Source organism: Euprymna scolopes, chromosome 7 (genome assembly GCF_053919585.1).
Source record: "Euprymna scolopes isolate OS-2025 chromosome 7, ASM5391958v1, whole genome shotgun sequence".
Classification (NCBI taxonomy): Eukaryota; Metazoa; Mollusca; class Cephalopoda; order Sepiida; family Sepiolidae; genus Euprymna; species Euprymna scolopes.
Genome location: NC_136488.1, coordinates 149,847,947 through 149,867,532, shown reverse-complemented (window position 1 = coordinate 149,867,532; position 19,586 = coordinate 149,847,947). Strand labels below are relative to the sequence as shown.

General features: G+C 36.7%; 1 protein-coding gene and 2 pseudogenes across 1 annotated transcript in view; all 3 read left to right on the top strand.

The window, feature by feature from the left end:
- LOC145280055 (protein decapentaplegic-like) overlaps nucleotides 1-19,586 on the top strand; it is a 285,754-nt gene that overhangs the window by 9,776 nt on the left and 256,392 nt on the right. The window lies entirely within an intron of this gene.
- On the top strand, nucleotides 713-830 carry LOC145280386 (5S ribosomal RNA; annotated as a pseudogene).
- Nucleotides 14,815-14,932, top strand: LOC145280475 (5S ribosomal RNA; annotated as a pseudogene).

The window sequence follows — 19,586 nt, the reverse complement described above, 5'->3', positions numbered from 1 at the left end:
GGAAGGGAGGGGAGGGGGGAACTATTTCCGTCTTCTGGCTTCGTCCCACATGTTGCTTTTGTCGCAAACAAATAAACAAACTAAACTGGCCTCTACTTTTGTTTATTTCTCACAAATATTTACATCCTTTCCAACATAGGAAGATGTGACACAAGGTCGGCAGATAGAGAAAAATCAAGCCCCCCCCCCAAAAAAAAGGAGCACTCTGGCCTTTTAAAAATTATCTGGACAGTCCTGTCGGTATTTCCGGGTCGGAGCCCCTCAGACACTAAGCAATAAACTTATTCCACTCCCAAAGAGAGGAAACACAACCTGGGAGGGTGAACCTCCTAGACCTACCCAGAGCTAATACCACAGCCCGACAGATAAAAGGCTACCGAAACCATCCAGTTTCCGTCAGATTGATTGACGGGATGTATCCTGGTATTTAGAGTCGCCAAAAAACTGAAACAAAGGAGATAATGTACAATTCAGGTTTATCATATTTACCGAGGTAGGTGTCAGCAAAGTCTGACAGATTTGGGACTGACGTGGCGACTTCAGCTCCTCCTCTGTCTGGATGAGGTATGGCTTGTCCATTCTAGTAGCTGCACCTTCCGAGGCATTACCTTCTCCCGTTTGAGGATGAATTGGTTTATTATCGATCACGATGCCGCCCTTCCGGGGATTGGCGATGGGTCAGTTTATGACTACTTTTGAAGAGTTCGACATAATTTACAGCATAATCACGTTGATACACCGGTTCTCATTAGATTACCGAAGTTAAGCAACGTTGAGCCTGGTCAGTATTAAAATTGGTGACCATTTGGTAATTCCAGGTGCTGTATGTGACCTCCATTTATCTCAGAATTGTTTCCAGTCGTCTTGGACCTTTTCTTACTACTGGACTCAGGAGAAGTGTGGTTGGTAATAGCGCAACCCTTGCCTCACAATTACAGGCGAAGCTACCTTTATATGGGTGTATCCATTGCTTATTGCTTCTACAAAAGTGAAGACCGCAACTTCACTTTTGTAGAAGCAGTATCGCCTGAAGAGGTCTCTAATTACTTGAAACATGCTCATGACTGTGTAGCGACATATAACTTCTTGGTATAACAAATAATATATATGTATGTGTGTGTGTGTGTGTTTGTGTTTGTGTGTGTGCAAATATGTTTTTAAAATTATATTTCATCTTTAATTTATACCAATCTTTTAATTCATGAAACTCAGTATATATATATATATATATATATATATATATATATATATATATATATATATATATATGTATATATATATATATATGTCACTGTGTGTGTGAGAAAGAAAGAGGGAGAGGAGGATGGAGAGAGTGAGGGAGAGATTCTTCCTCATAGGTTCCGAAACGGCTGAGCCTATCTTTTGCAAATTTCACACAAAGATAATTTATATATCTGGCAGTGTTCTGAGATATTTTTGTACAGAAATTCATCCGATAAGTATCGAACAGCGAAAAAATCCGATCTTAAAAACAGTCTTTCTTTTCTTATAGATGAAAAAATATAATTTTTACAGGAAAATATTTTGCGTCACACCTCTCTCTCTCCCTCTCTCTCCCTCTTTCACACACACACACACACACACACACACACACACACACACACACACACACACACACACACACGCACGCACGCACACACACACACACACACACATATATATATATATATATATATATATATATATATATATATACTAGCTGGACGCCCGACGTTGCCCGGTCGTACAATACGCTTAAACATGATATATTAATTTATGCGTATCTTTATTAAATAGTCTAAATAAGTAGGAATAATTTGCCCGGTAGATAATTTCGCAAAAACAAAATATAATAATGATAATGTCGCTCATAAAATTCCGTCCGTGTTTGTTTACAATACACGTCAGCTGATATTTGGGGTTAACGATCTAAAAAAAATAGTCTTTCTTCTCTTATAGAAGAACTTTTACAGGAAATATTTTACGTTACACCGGCCAAGGTTACACCGGTGTGACGTAAAATATTTTCCTGTAAAAATTATATTCTCTGAAAAGAAAGACTGTTTTTAAGATCGGATTTTTTCGATGTTCGATTCTTATCGGATGAATTTCTGTACAAAAATATCTAAGAACACTGCCAGATATATAAATTTACATGTGTGTGAAATTCGCAAAAGATAGGCTCAGCCGTTTCGGAACCAATGAAGAAGGACCTCTCCCTCTCTCCTACCTCCTCTCTCCCTCTTTCTTTCTCTTTCTCTCTCTCTCTCTCTCACACACACACACACACACACACACACACACACACACACACACACACACACACACAGAGTGATATATGTATACTAGCAAAAGTACCCGTCGTTGACTGGGTTCAAAAACAGCTTACAGAAAATGGACTCTAATTTATGAAAGTATGATAGGTTATGAAAAGGAAGGGTTATAAAGAGATAGCTTCGAATTTGGGGGTATCAAAACCAAAACAAAATATGATGAAAGTAAAAATAAAATAGGTAAACCCCATCATTTATTATACCATACCTGTTCACACTGAAACACTTATCACAATATTCTGTGGATCTATATTAAAAAACCTTGTTAAACTTTGTGAAATATTTCCATTCTATGGAGGTCAGGCGCGAACGAACACCCCATAATTTTATCATACCATATTTCTTCAAACTGAAACATAATTATCAAAGTAGACTTACGCAAATAGATATGAAATGTCTTTATTCAAGTTTGTGCATATTTCCATTCCATGGAGGCCAGGCGCGAACGCAGACCCTACAATTTTATTATACCATCCCTATTTAAGTTAAAACATACTTTTCAAAGTATTCTTATGTACATCTATATCAAAAACACTTGTAAACGTTTTTTTTTAATTTCTAAATTTTTTATTTCCATACTTTGTGGGCGAGGCGCGAACGCAGACCCCCACAATTTTAATGAACCACCGTTCTGCCAGACCAAACATACCCATTCCTGTGTCTCGATACATCTTCTATCATCATATATAATCAGTTTTTTAAAATAGTCAACCATATAGGAGCCTATTCGTGACCACACTCACACACACACACACACACACACACACACACACACACACACACACACACACACTTTCAGCTTTATATATATATATATATATATATATATAGATAGATAGATAGATAGAGAGAGAGAGAGAGAGAGAGAGAGAGAGAGAGAGAGAGAGAGAGAGAGAGAGGGACTCCACATTTGTATAAAAGACGAGCGGAGGAGGTGGGGTGATGGTACCTGGCTTTACCCGGTCTTAAAATACGCTTAAATATGATATTTTAATTTGTCCAAATTTCGTTTATATTATTATAGAGTTGTGATTTCAAAAGTTTACAAAATAAGTATTTGAGTGCCATCAGCTAGAATCGAAACCGAAAGCAAAACTGTAGCATCTAGAGCTGTTGACGTTACCACTGTACCAACGTAACACGCATATGAACTGATTAAAAATTAAAATAAACTAAGATGAATGTACAAAATGTATAACAGTTTTTTCAAATTTGGACCCATTTTTGACCCCTTAAAAACTGTCTTAACCGGCTAAAGACTCACAAAAGAACGGTCCGTAAAAAAATCCAATCATTAGACGCTCCTAGCACCGTGCTGCGACTTTTTGTTTCGGGGGAGATAGAGTTTGAAAATACGGAGACAGACAGACAGACGTATTATCTTTATATATTAGATTATGCACAGTACTTCTTTAATTTTTCAGCTTGAAACTCTTGTCATCGGACGGAAAGAATTCGCGTAATTGTAAACTGTTGTGCTGTTTACTATGTCAGTTATGTAGATGTGGCGGCAAAGGGAAAGAGAAGGTTGATTATTGTGTGTTTTGGTCGGTGTTTCTGTGCGTACATGTGCGCATGCGCTTTAGTGTTTGTCTGACGATGAACCTCTCCGTGCGCGCAGCCGTGTCAATGTGTCGCTAGAATAATTAAAAAACACAACGCGCGTAATTTCGATGACGCCCGACGACATGACTTAGTACAAAACGTTTACATAAATCCTTACAACGCATTTATATTTTTGAAACATTCAATCTTAATATAGAAAGGAGTATTATTTCCAAAAAATGTTTCGCCTCCTTGACTCATTCTAATGTAGCAATTAAAAATAATGTAGATGGCCGTCTTCAAGTCCAATGTAGACAAGTTTATCTATCTATCTATCTATCTATCTATCTATCTATCTATCTATCTATCTATCTATTTATCTTTTGAGAACTATTCCACTATGAAAAAGAACCTTTACACCTCAGTGTATTTGAGGTAGTTGCCTGTCTAGCCGCACTGATGAGCTGTGAAACAGCGAAACAGTGCTGTATGTGGATGACTATAGTGCTCCTCACCTTGAGTTGAGCATATTGAGAAGTGAAAAACGAATTACCATTAGCATATAAGCGACGCTCTTTGTGTAAACAAATCGAGCGGAGGTATTTCGGACGATATCAAAACATCGTTAAACTCACTACTCGTTCAAGCAGTCGCCAATAGCGTAATGGTTAGAAGCCTTGACTGCCGTGTAAACGGTCGGGTTTCAATCCTGGCTTGAGGTAGTTGCCTGTCTAGCCGCACTGATGAGCTGCGAAACAGTGCTGTATGTGGATGACTATATATATGAAAATGAAAGAAAAAAAAACGGAAAGAAAGTGAGACAGGTGCAGGTGCATTCGAGTATTATGTTTTTTTCTAAACAAGTAAAAAAAAATAATACTCGAGTTGAGATTGAAATCAAACTTAAAGATAATGATTAATGTACGATAACCATTAGACACGTTTGTGACGTCTTTAAAAAAATTTTTTCAAACCTCATGAGAAAGTTGACAAACAGATAAAAATCCGATGACTCGCAAGTACAAATTTTTCACTTTTGACCCCTTAGCAGGCCTTTTCTTTTCGGGTGAAAACCGATCAAAAAGTTTTGCACATGTCTGTATATCCTATTTACCAAATTTCAAGTCTGTAGATAAAAAATGCGTTGAGTATATAGGTTGAGAAGTGTTCTACACACATTCTCACTTATATATATATATATATATATATATATATATATATATATATATGTGTGTGTGTGTGTGTGTGTGTGTGTGTGCGTGTGTGTGTGTGTGTATATATATGTGTGTATGTATATATACTCAACGAATATATAAAAGTGAGATGTGTGTGAGGAGGCTTCTCAAACTAAATGCTCAACGAATTTTTTATCTACAGACTTGATATATATATATATATATATATATTGTTAGTGCAAAAATAATGTCGTTTTCTGAAGTATATATCTGATAAAACGGCACTATTTTGGCACCATATATATATATATATATATATATATATATATATATATATGTATATATATATATATATATATATATATATATATATATATGATTACTTCATTTAACCGCACAAATTAATATACAAAACTATAATTTTATGCGTAAATTTTTTAGTATTTACTTCAACCGTGCTCAGTACATAGGTAGTGCTAAGTAGAAAATTATTAAATATATATATATATATATATATATATATATATATATATATATATATATATATATAGTAAGTTATAAATATATATCGCAATTAAGCTACACAGAATATTCCGCGTTTCATCCACCTAGGATTCATCAGGCTTATGCGAGTATTTTGTGGTTGCCTCGCGTTTATATATATATATATATATATATATATATATATATATATATATATATATATATATATGTGTGTGTGTGTGTGTGGAGATAATTCATAATCTCTACTATTATATAAAAGTCACTGTGTGTGTGTGTATGTGTGTGTGTGTATGTGTGTGTGCGTGTGTGATTTTCCAAGTCATCTTTTTTCATTGCAAAAGTCATGTATGACAATTTTCCAAGTTGAACACGGACTATATAATTTTACGGTCTTATAAAAATTTACAGTATCGATTTGAATCGCATCGATGAATTAATACTGTCAAATATCGGTTTGTCTATATTTTTAAACTGTAAATTTTCCAGTTATGTTGACGGTTGGATGGCATGTATACCTATGAAGTAGAGCCTGTGACTGCTACTGTCTTTTAGGAGTGAGTTCGCTTACGTTTTTGAATCCTTTAAAAGTGTTTTGAATGGTGGTTAGGGTTAGGACGAACGTTTTCTTGCATCACCGATTATATTTTGTCATTAACCGCGAGAACAGAATACTGATTGAGGAATACAATGAGGTACATGTCGCCGTCACACTTTCTAGCTGAATGGGGAAGGATAACCGCAGGGTGATCGAGGGGCGTAACGGGCTTCGTGATTAACGATTCCAAGATTATCGAAACGTGTTTCAAGTGCGATAGATTTTATTTCAACTTTACCCCCCCCCGCATACTGATCTCTTCATCTGTGGAACACTTCTTACCAGACTGCTTTCCTGTAGACTACAACATGGTCGTCTTCGAACTCTTACCTAATCAAATTTTGTCCACTCGATCCATCGTTTACAATCTGTTCATAGTATCAACTTACTATCTATCAATCTCATAATACTCGAGTGGCTTTTTGACCTTGGTAAGTGGTGACTTATTAGTAGAAATAAAATGTTAATAGATCTAGCATATTAAATTAACCCTGATAAGACACTTGCAAATGAAAGAGGAATTTAAAAAAAAAATAGATATAGACCATAGCTATAAATTCTATGAATTATTATTTGGATTTTGATCAACTCTCGTCAATCTCAAATTCGTAATAAAGAACCCTTGAGATGCTGAACCTAATAATATTCAAAATACTGATTAAGATGATTGAATAAATCTTGAACAGCCCGTTCGCATATGGTTACAGGTGGCGTCTTCTGAGGCATGTATACTCTTATTGTTTAGCATCAAGATTGACACCTCATTTTTATCCTCTTTGTCGCATGGATAAAATCACACGAACGCATGAGACTTTTTTTTCAATGGAGGATTTATTATCCTTAAACAGTAGAAATACGCTTCCAGAGATTAGAGAGAGATACGTTAAAATTGCTCACTGTGCTAGAGAGAAAGAGAGAGAGAGAGAATAGCGAGAGGCAGATAGAAAGAGAGAGAGAGAGTGGGGAGAGGACAGCGTAAACCGCTAGTAATACTAGTTCACATTGTTCACTTACCTCATAACCCATTTCGCTTTTCGGAAACGGCAGATTATTTCGTTGCCGCGTTCCTCGAGGGATAACAGAATTCATTTTCCCGGAAATGACAAGCTCTTAATTTTCCGTTGCTCGTTGGAGGTCATCCTTTGTACCACTTATCCATCAATCATTCCAACTGCTCTATCGTCCATTCGCTTTATCCGAATTAAGGAGTTTCATTATGTAATAGGTTATACCAGTTTTTTCAACCAAAAGTCCCCGGAATCCCAAAGTTCCGTAATAAGTATTTAAGGTTTCCACAAGGAAAAAAGAAGTAAACTCACTTCAGGCTTTTTGTTTAATTTGGTATACCAAATATTAATAAACATACACAATATTTGCGTGGTTATTTTAATTGTGTAAATATTGTCATTATCATATTTATTACGCTTTTCAAGATTTAACAATTGTTGGTACTGTATTTAGTAATAGAGTATGGATTTTATTTAGCACTAGCCTGTGTGCCCGGCGTTGCCCGGGTGTTTTGAGGTGTAGGTTGAGCAAAAAAAAAAAAAAAAAAGGAAAAAAAAAGTGTTAGTAGGCAGGCAGGCTTGAACCCGTACCGCGAAGGAGGAAAAGAACGTGAAAAAAACGTGACGTCTTTGCTGTTGCGCCCATCGCCAAACCAGAAGTGACGAACGTCAAAATTAAGGCTAGTCAATCGAAAAGAGTGGATGACTTTCGAAAATATCTGCGAAAAAAGGGACCCCCTCCTTGTAGAAGACTACTGCCCTGTTGAGGGTGAAGGAATTAATGTTTTGAGCCAATTTTTCGATATTTGTCGTCCGAAAGTTTGAGGTTTAAAACGATAACGTTTCGCTACGTTTCGACGCGTCTGTCAAAAGTTTTAGGCAGACATACATGCATACATACATACATACATACATACATACATACATACATAGATACATTTAAACAAACAGGTGAGATTTATATTATAGAAGATTACCAAATTGACAACGATGTAGTAATCTTTTCTTACATCAGTCATTCAGGAATATATGCTACTAGCAGGCTGGCCGGCGTTGCCGGATTGTAAAATACGCATAAATATTATCTTTTAATTAATACGGAAACTAAGACACGTGCATGCGAATATTATGTTTTTTTTTTTTTCAAAACTGTTCCTATTCTTGTAAGTAAAAAAAAAAAAAATACTCGAGTTGAAATTGAAACTAAAAGTTTGAAACAGCGAGTCAAATAAGATAACCATTTGACCGGCGTTACACGATCTTTAAGAGCTGTTTTAAACTACTTATTCCTAACATAAGTAATCTGTGATGTGAACTATTCACACATGCGCATTGGTAAAACAATTAGCAAAAAAAAAAAAAAAAAAATCCGATGACTCCCATGTACCAATTTTTCAACTTTCACTTCTTAGCAGTCTTTTTTTCCGGATGAAAATGGATTAAAAAGTTTTTCACATGCCTGAATATCCTATATACCAAATTTCAAGTCTGTAGATCAAAAATTCGTTGAGTATATAGATTGAGAAGTGTCTTCACAGACATACACACATTTTCACTTTTAAATATATACTATAAGATGTACCCAGCGCTGCCCAGTATCAAATGTAAAAAAAAAAGGAAAAAAAAAAGAAATGACGTAAAAAAAAAAACGAAAAAAACGTAGACATGTGCATGCGAGTATTATGGTTTTTTTTTTTTTTCTAAACAGTTCACTTCTTGTACGTAAAAAAAAAAAATAATATTCGAACTGAGATCGAAACCAAAACCTAAGGACAGTAAGTTAAATACGATAATCATTAGCCGAACCGAACACGAACTCCAAAAGGTGTTTTACAACCTTATTCTTAACATAATGTGAACGATTAGCGCATGCGCAGTCGTGAAACAGTTAGAAAACATAAAAGCGAATGCGCAGTCGTGAAACAGTTAGAAAACATAAAAATCAGACGACCTTCATGTACAACGTTTCCAATTTTAACTTCTTAGCAAATATTATTAGGATAGAGGATTTTTTGATGTCTATGTATCATTTGCTATCTGGAGCAGAAGAATATTTTATCTACTATAGCACGAGTATTACACAACATATGTATGAAATAATTGTATTTTCCCTAGGACAAGAAATTTATAGCACGTATACGGAAAACATTTATAAAGAATCAGAAACTTCCGACCGATGTAACCTCCGTCGTTTTTTTGTCAGGTGCTTCGTGTCAATTTCGGAAATCTTTATCACGAATTCGGAGATTTGTACAGAATTTAGAACGGAACCTTTTAATTAATCCATGGAGTTTAACTTGTTCTCGTCCCGTCAGCTATGATCGGGTAGAATTCTTAATTATATTCTTCGTATCGCCTCTACTGAACATTCAATCGTCAAACTCCCCAAGATTACCGTTACGTTTAACTGATTATTACCAAGCATTTTTATCCGTTGCACCACAGATTATTGAGAATAACATCTAAGATGAGAACAGTCGTTCAAATAATCCGAATAATCAATATTATAAATCCTGATCTAAAAAATTATTTAAACATGATATAAAAAATGCCGTTGAACAAAATCACGTCTGGACGTGCATCGCTTTGGTTCATTTGATTCTGAACAAACAATAATTAATGTAATAAATAAAAGCAGGTCGACATTAACAGATATTAGATCCATAATGGTGATGTAATTGCAGTCATTTACGCGGGAATGTGGCGTCCGATACCGATGAATGGGGTTAAATGGCACGAACGAGGTGGCCAGTTGACGGATCCATTTCGTGAAATTATTTGTTCATCAAATGTTTCTCTCAGTAAATTGATCCTATCATTTGCAGGTTTTTACATCAGAGTTTTTTTTTTCTCCTAAATGCATGCCTTAACGAAGACTGGGGGTGTATCTCTCTCAGTGAATTACCGCGCCCCCAAATACCAACCTGGAAATTTCTACGAATCGGCGCGATACATAGAGCGCCAAGCCTTCCCAAATAGTCACCTATCTGCTACAGACTAGGCTCAACTTCGGTGATCTGGCGGTGATATATATATATATATATATATATATATATATATATATATATATATATATATATATATATATATATATCACTTGTATGTATGTATGTATGTATGTATGTATGTATGCCTACAACTTTCGACAGAGACGACGGACTTTCACGATATCATTTTGAAGCTCGACCTCTCGCACGACAAATATCGAAAAATTGGCCAAAAACATTAATTCCCTCGCCCTTAAATGGGCAGTTTTCTACAAGGAGGGCCCGATTTTTTGCGAGCCATTTTTGCAAGTCATCGTATCGGTTGGATTGACTTTGCCTAATTTTAAGGTTCCGAACTTCCGGTCGCGTCATGAAGTAGCGGTAAGACGTCAGATTTTCTTTCACTTTCTTTTTCGTCTTCGCGCCTGCCTGCCTTATAACATTTTTTTTTTTTGTAGCTCAACACACTTCCAAACACCCGAGCAACGCCGGGCACCCAGGCTAGCACACACACACACACACACACACACACACACACACACACACATATATATATATATATATATATATATATATATATATATATATATATATATATATATATATATATAGGAAAAATAAGAAAGCAAATTGGAGATTTTACCAGCTTCGTTTGTAGACGCAGGGTTGAGCGGTTCGCTCTCCCGATTGTTTTTTAATATCTTTCTGTGTTTAATTGTTTTTTCTTTCTTTTCTTTCACTCACGCACACATACAAGGATACATATAGCATATTTTTTCTTATATAATATGACTTTACCTAGTTAACTATTGGCTCTTTTCCGCTAGGTTATATTTGTTTAATGTTATAATTATTTTTACTTAATTTTATTTATGATTAGTGGATCTCATATTGTTTATGCGGGTTGATTTCCGTGGTTTATTAATGTACGGACTGTTTACATTAGTTCCGGGATTTCTTTTTAATTATTATTATTGTAGTTAAACCTCTTTCTTATTCCAATTTCTTCTCTCAGCGTTATCTGGAAATGAATGAGAACGATCGTGCAGGCATGTACCCATGAGCCCACCCTGAATTCCATGTCATCGTAATTACTATCATCTTTTAATTTTTATAATCTGTAATTTTCAGTAAAATATTATAAAACAAGGCATTGCTCTAGCTGTTCATAGACGTCCAGCGTGAACGCAGACCCCGCGATAAGAAAATAAATTTAAAAAAAAAGAAACAGTCTAAATTATCCACTGGACTCCCCACAAGATTTTTACCTGAGGTTAGTTGTGTTTCATTCCAACATTTTGTTCATAATTGAATTGCTGAATGTACAAACCAGCATCGTTTATGCGATGGCGGCACCAAGACCAACAGAGTATGAGCCATTTTTCTGATATGTTTTTTCCTGTAGACTAAGGGGAGGCTGTAACGTTATGTGCAGTTCTAGGTGGCCCACCGTCATAGGCCGCTGCCTCGTCTTTTGGGCGGATTAGGTATATTGCTTACTGCCTGATGCGCTTCTATACATAGAGGAATGTCGAGAGGGCTGCACATGCAATTTTTAATAGGCCAGAATGCTTCCTCTTTGGTGCGCTGGCTTGATTTTTCTCACTTTCCTCATCTTGTGTCACATCTTTCTGCGATTGGAAGGATGTAAATAACAGCAAGTATGACATATTTTTTCTATATTTTTCAGTTTAACATAGAAAATCCCACGCAAATACAATGATTCGCTTTCTTGTGTGTATATGTGTGTGCGTGTGTGTGTATGTGTGCGTGCTAGCGTGTGCGTGCATGTGTGTCTGTGTGTGTCTGTGTGTGTGTGTACGTTTAGAACTTTCGCTCTTCATTCATAAACTGGAATAGCTTCTTCTCGAGGTTGTCATTCAAGCCGGACGGACGAACAGACAGAGGCACCACAAATATAATATACGTTTCATATTTCTCGGTTTAATATGGAAAATCTCAAGCGGGCACAACGTTTCGTTTTCTTTATGTGTGTGTTTGTATATGTATGTATGTGTAAGTGTATGTGAGGGATGGGATAGAGAGAGAGAGAGAGAGAGAGAGAGAGAGAGAGAGAGAGAGAGAGAGAGCTTTCGCTCTTCATTCACGATCCGGAATAGCTTTTTGAGGTCGTCATTCAAGTCCTACTGGAATTTACCAAATACCATGGGAGTCTAGACCTTTTTAAAGAGTTGTCATTGTGTGACTTCCGTCCACAGACAAACACACACGCAACTTCCCCCCTCTCTCTCTCTCTCTCTCTCTCTCTCTCTCTTTCTCTCTCTTTCTTCCGCACGCGCGCGAGCGTGCACGCATACACATCCCACGCACACGCACATGTCGATCGTACTAGTAGACTTAAGGAAGAACGAGCGGCTAACGACTATATAAATTAATAACAAAACCAACCAACCGGTCCTTATTCACTGTTAAGGCTGCAACTCATGAAGGCAAAGTATGTTGGCATGTAATTTATGCACCAAAAATTAGCACTTGTATGACATATTATTAAGCCAAAATATTCCTTTTGAAGTTAAGTGTTTAGATTTTTATTCTGTGTTGCGTTTTATGGAATATCAACCCATTTGGAGTTATCTAATTCCGAATACATGCGTTTTGTTACAAATTGTTCAAATTCGAGCAGTTTCTGTGTATTTCCTTTCGTTTTTTTTAACATCATCACACTTTTAATAATGGTTATCACTTATAGAAGCCAAAAGCCACCTGAGGCATATATGTCACAGGGTGGAACGATAAAATTGTCGCCCTAAAGAAAACAACACTACAGCTTTATCTTAAAACTTTTATTGCAAAAAATCAATTCATGTAACTTGATTATGTAGTAGAGCTGATATCTATTCAATGTAGCTGCCTTCAGCCTCAATCACCACCCCGATATGGGTCCGGAACTGGGAGCACAAGCGCCAACGGAAGCTCAGCGAATACTCAACAGACGACGGCGATCAGGCAGGCTTTAGTGTTGTGAGAGGTCATGTTGGTGATGGTCTCAATGGATGAACGAAGTAATCCAGCAGGTTCAGTTTGGGGGAGGAGGGTGACAGTAAGAGAAGGGTACAAAGTCGTAGCATTCCTTCTGAAGCCAAGCCTGGGTCTCTTTAAACTTGTGGGCCAGCGCCAAGTCCTGCTGCCACACCCAGGGTCTGCCAACGACCACCTGATTGCACTAAGGGATCACCACACTCTTCAGCACATCCGGGTACACTTTAGTACTGACTTTCAAGTCGTCTTCGACGATGTAATATCGCATAATGTGGCCCTCACTTGAAACCACACCAAAGGCCATAACCGTGGGCGGAAACTTCGTTGAGCTGTACCCTGAAGCATTGAACCATCTGGATTTGCATTTTGAGGGTGCTGGCAATGGTCACGTTGTTATAACTGGGATCAGTAGAGAGCATGAGTTGTACAGCGGCGCATCTCCGAGCTCGCTCGTTGAACATTGTGTCACTTTCAGACATAACAGAAGGCACTTATCGTTCTTGGGATTTGTCCACAACGGGACAACTAGTATACGGTCTACTACTACTACTACTACTACTACTACTACTACTACTACTACTACTACTACTACAACAACAACAACAACAACAACAACAACAACAACAACAACAACAAAAAAAAAAAAAAAAAAAAAAAAAAAAAGGGTGCATTTTTTTAAATAATTGTCACCAATAATCAAGGACAATAACAACTCCAGGATAAAAATTAATGATATTAAATGATTGTACCGTGAAAGATGAAGACTATTATAGGAGTAATCAAAGTGATTAATGGAATGAACTGCGTTTGTTTATTCATTTTTTTTTTACATGGGGATCACCACTTATCAAGGCCCGGAAGCCACTCGGGGATAAGGGTTATTTTGTGTACAATAATCAATGGGATAATATCGCAGTAATAGTTGGTATTGGAGATTTGATTTATTTATATGATCAGTTTATACCCACTTAGCAAGGCCAAAACCCACTCGAGGATAAGTGTTAATGTCATTGTCAGTTGATGGGGGAAATATGAGATGCTTGAAAACAATGAGTTATATAATCAAAATTTAATTATTTAAGAAGACAGTTCAACAAGTACACGCAGACAGCCATGTCATAGTCATCAGGGAAGCAGTATCTTGGTAATGTGTTCCAAACATGAAAAAGTTTTGAAAAGAAACTCCTTTCGGTTTTATGCTCAGAGAGGAGAGAAAGGAAAGTAATTTTCAGTGATGGTAGAAAGACGAGTTCTTGCTGCGAATGTTTTTTTTTTTATATAACTAAGAACAACAAGAGAGCCCAGTCGAGCATTTCTGGTTCAGTCTTGCGCCCATTTTCAACTATCTACTTTCAGCAATATATTTGATAATATTTTTGCATTTTTTTTTATTTGTCCGATCTTGAAATGTTTTTATATAGCTCAACCACTTTTCGAAAGGAAATTGTTGCGCGTACATAACTTCCATTAAAAAAAAAAACTCCTCCGTGTAGCGTTTTCTCATTATTTTCCTCTTCGTTCTTTTCTCTGCTACTGGTCTCGACAGTCACTGTTTTTACTTATTTTGCTTTTCAATATGCCACATTTACGGACATCTCATCTTAACGTCAATTGTTTAAATTCACTTATATAAACTCCTGTACGTTTGTTTGTATGCGTGCACGACAACAGTACGGCATAATCACGTTGACACACCGGTTCCCGTCAGATCACCGAAGTTAAGCAACATTGAGCTTGATAAGTACTAAAATGGGTGACCATTTAGGAATACCAGGTGCTGTATGTGCTCTCCGATTATCTCGGTATTGTTTCCAGTCGTCCTGGATCTCTCCTTGCCACTGGATAGGTGTGGCTGGTTATGGCGAAACTCTTGCCTCATAAATTCATGTGCAGTTACCCTTACAGGCGGTATCAATTGTCTTTCGAGACTGAACGACGGCTTTCACGACATTAAACGTTGCAGCAGAGTATATTGTAAGGAACATGGAACAAGTAATAACTCGACTCCTTTCTTTTTTGTAACAACGACATCTATTTCCTCATTCTCCGCCACATGTGACTTCTCGTGACAGCTGTGACGTCACCTTTTTTTTTACACAATGATCACCACTTATCAAGGCCCGGAAGCCACTCAGGGATAAAGGTTATTGCAAGTACATTACGTTAGTGTGGAGATTTGATGAAGTGTTTACTTAAGGGGGCGGTTCATTAGGAACTTGTTAACATTGGATTTGAACACATCCAAGTTGTAGTCCGGTGGGAAGCAGGCAGACGGAACAGAGTTCCACAGGCGTGCAGTTCTAAGAAAGAAGCTTTGTTCATGGAATCCATGTTTTGATTTAGGCACAGATAAAGAGTGGGGGAAATTTTTCACAGTGGATTCGGCTAGACGGGTGTTTTTCGTGAAAGATTGGCGAGGGGGGACCAGAGATTGGAGTTCAGACGAGCACCTGCCATGGAAATAACGATAAAACAAAGATAGGCTCGCAACGTCTCTTCTGTGGAGGAGAGGTTGCAGGGTAGAGAAAAGGGCATCTCCCACTAAGCCACGAAGTCTATTTTGTACTCTGTCAAGGCAGGATAGGATGTTTTTAGCAGCTCCTGCCCAGATATGGCAACAGTATTCCATCCTTGGACGTACTTGGCTTTTATATAGATAGAGAATTGCATGAGTAGTGAGATATCTTCTGGAGCGGTAGAAGGATCCCACCATCTTTCCAGCGACCTTGGCAACAGACTTGATGTACGTGTTCCATTTAAGATCAGGAGTAAAGGTCAAACCCAGAAGCTTGTTAAAACACGGGGCTTACCTAGGTCTCTAACGTGCTCTCTCTCTCTCTCTCTCTCTCTCTCTCTCTCTCTCTCTCTCTCTCTCTCTCTCTCCTTTTTATAGTCTTTTTCTTTTTTTCTTACGTGACGTCATTTCGCACACAGCTCGGTATTTGCATATAGCCGCCGCACGCGCTCTGTCACAATAGATTGTCACTTAGAAAACAGCAATTCTTCCCTCTCGTTCGAAAACATCAGATATGGAATGTGAGGACTAAAAGACAAAATAAGGGAAGCGAGTATTGTGGGGAGTATTATTAAACAGGGATAGTGTTTAGGAGAAATGGACAACAATTGTGAATTTTTCGGGCCACTTGTAGCTATAAAAGACTGGTTTCCATAAATAAGTGGTTGTAGGATAGATAATGAACTATGTTAATTCGTTTCGATCCGTGGTCTTACTTAAATTTCAAGTATGTTTGGTATGGCGTTACTCTGTGCGCTGGTCTGTCTTTCCGGGTGGGATATCAATATCTCAGGAACATCTGCACAAGTCTGATTAGATTTTTTTACTATCCTTTTTTTATTTTCTTATATAAAAACATCTTTACTGTAAGCACAAAAACTTCCGGTTTTAGTCGAACAAATAAATAAACATCTTGCAAACCTGCACAAAAATAGACTCCCCTCTTCCGAAAATCCAAATTGATCGTCATTAAATTTAATTCGCTTGTGATATTAACACTATTGAAACATTTTAAAAGACGTAAAACATCTAGTATTGACTGGTACAATATCAGGTTGGAAAAGGCAAGACGCACTTTGATGGACAACTTGATCGATTAGACGGGATTATTGTCAAAAGTTGAGCTGTTTCGGGCTATCGATAGCCGCCTGCATTGGAGAGCCTGGGTCGCCAACTCTATTAAAGGGCAGAATCGCTGCTGCTGCTGCTGCTGATGATGATGATGATGAAATAGTTAATAACTAAAAAATAATAGAATGATTAATTGTATACAATTAATTTCACCATTGTCTATAGAGTTAGAGGCGTAAGCTATATACTGAGGAAAATGTTGTAATTTCATTAAAGCATTGTGAGTAATTTATATTTAGGTGTCTTTATAATGTAAATTGACTATTAGTGCTTTTTATATTATAAAGTGACTGAACTGTCTTTTGATTTAAGTTGACCCTTAACTGCCTATGGATTTAAATTGACTTTTAACGGTCTTGATATTATAAATTGACTTATCCGTTTTTTGACTTTTAAGTGTCTTTATATTATAAATTGATTTTTAATAGCCTAGTAAAAAAAAGAAAAAAAGAAAAAAAGCAACCGTATTTATATGGGTTTCGAAGTTAGGAGTATGAGTTTATTGGGCCCTTCTATTTTTTCCGAGCAATGTCCGTGCACGGGTCACATTAGAGTACATCATGATAAAGAGAATCGAAAGATAATTCGACTCGTTCTCATTTGGTAATGCTTAAAGAACTAAACAAAGACCGGAGTAAAATAACCCCCCCCCCCTCCCAACACGTCTCCCAGCAAGCCTAGCTCTCAATGGAACAGAACGACGACGTAAAAACATAAGATTGGTGTAGCTCTCAAGCGTTGCACAGCTTTGGCAAAAAGGCTTGGAGATTATAAAGAAAAGCACGATTCTCTAACCATTGACGGTTGTCAGTAGGGGGTAATGCCACAGCAGACTATACCATTACAGGCGTGGGAATTTATTTGCATTCTTACAAAGGTGTGGCTGAATTGGGAATGCGCTGTAAGGACAAGTCTGCAACACGCACACACACACACACGCACTCACGCACACGCACACACACATATACTACACCTCCATAAAAGCAGAGAATACATCGAAAACGGTATCGGCATAATATATATATATATATATATATATATATATATATATATATATATATATATATATATATATTTGCTTGGTTTATTTGCTTTCCTTATTATAAAATACTGCAACCATTTCTTTTGAAACACACACATATCTCTCTCTCTCTCTCTATTTTCTTTCTCTCGCTCTCTCTCTCTCTCTCTCTCACTCTCTCTCTCTCTCTCTCTCTCTATATATATATATATATATATATTTATATATATATATCCCTATCTCCATCTCTCTCTTTCGTTTTGCCTCCCTCTTTCTCTCTCTTTATATATATATATATATATATATATATATATATATATATATATATATATATGTCTGTGTGTGTGAGAGAGTGTTTATGTGTGTCTTCCCTCTCTCTCTCTCTCTCTCTCTCTCTATATATATATATATATATATATATATATATATATATATATATATATATATATACAATCATTTAATAAAATTTCATCGCATTATTTGTTTGTTTTTTAACATTTTCTAAATCAGCATTACGGAAAAATGTTTTCAAAGATTCCCGTTTACATGTATATAAAGCGATGGGCGAGTGTCTATTTAAATGGGCATTTGATGAAGTCATTTGTGATCTCATGGTCCGGAGGTTAGAATTTCTGATTATCAAGTAGGCTGTTGTATATTTAATCCATAGCTAGGAAAAGGTGCCAGTCTAACCGCACTAATGAATTGTGATACAACGGAACAGTCTGTATGTAGATGACTATATATATATATATATATATATATATATATATATATATATATATATATATATATATAGTTATCCATATACAGAACTGTTTCACACCTCATCAGTGCGGCTAGACAGGCAACTAACTCAAGCCAGGATCGAAACCTGTACGACAGTCAAGGCTCCTAACCATTACGCTAATCGGCGGCTGCTGTGTGAGTCGCGAATTAACGATGTTTTGACAGTCATACAGATACAGACTTTCGCTGTATTACATCTCATCAATGCTACTAAGCTAGCATTCATCCCTAGCCAGAGATTGAACCAATAACCACCTATTTGATAATCGGCAGTGCTAACCTCCGGCCCTTGAGATCGATCCCCGTAAATAACCTCATCAAATGTCCATTTATATAAACACTTGCCCACCGCTTTTACAATGCTCGACCTGCTTGTTTATTAGTGCCGAAAGTAACCAGGCAGTAAATTATTTCGAAATCAATTAATATAATTATTCCAGCTGAAAATAATTTGACTTCCCAATTTCTTGTGACTTTACCTGTGTACCTGGACATAGGTAACATCAAATACATATTAAGTGACACCAAATTCCCGACCTCGTATGTACGCCAACAAAAATAGAATCAAAATTGATATTTAAACTAAACGCACGCAAATCGGCGTCTTAACTGTTGTGTGAGTGTATTTTTAATACGTATAAGTTTTTACGACCTAATAAAAATCCTGTTCGACGAAAATACTTGTTAATTGAAAAATCACTTGCATTAGGTGGTAATCTTTACTTATGTATAAACCGCACTTCTATTGTGTGTGTGGGGGGTGCGCGCGCGCGTGTCCGAAATGACTCAGTCGAGTTTTATAAAATTTCATACAAATGTACTTTATGAGTCTGGGAGTGTTCTCAGATAAGTTTCATTGACGTAATTCTATGATTTTATAAGATTATTAGTGTGAACACTGGAGAAGCAGAATATTTTAAGATAAATATTTATTCGAAAATGAAAATGTTATTTAAATCTTAATTAGAAAAAAAAACGTATCAA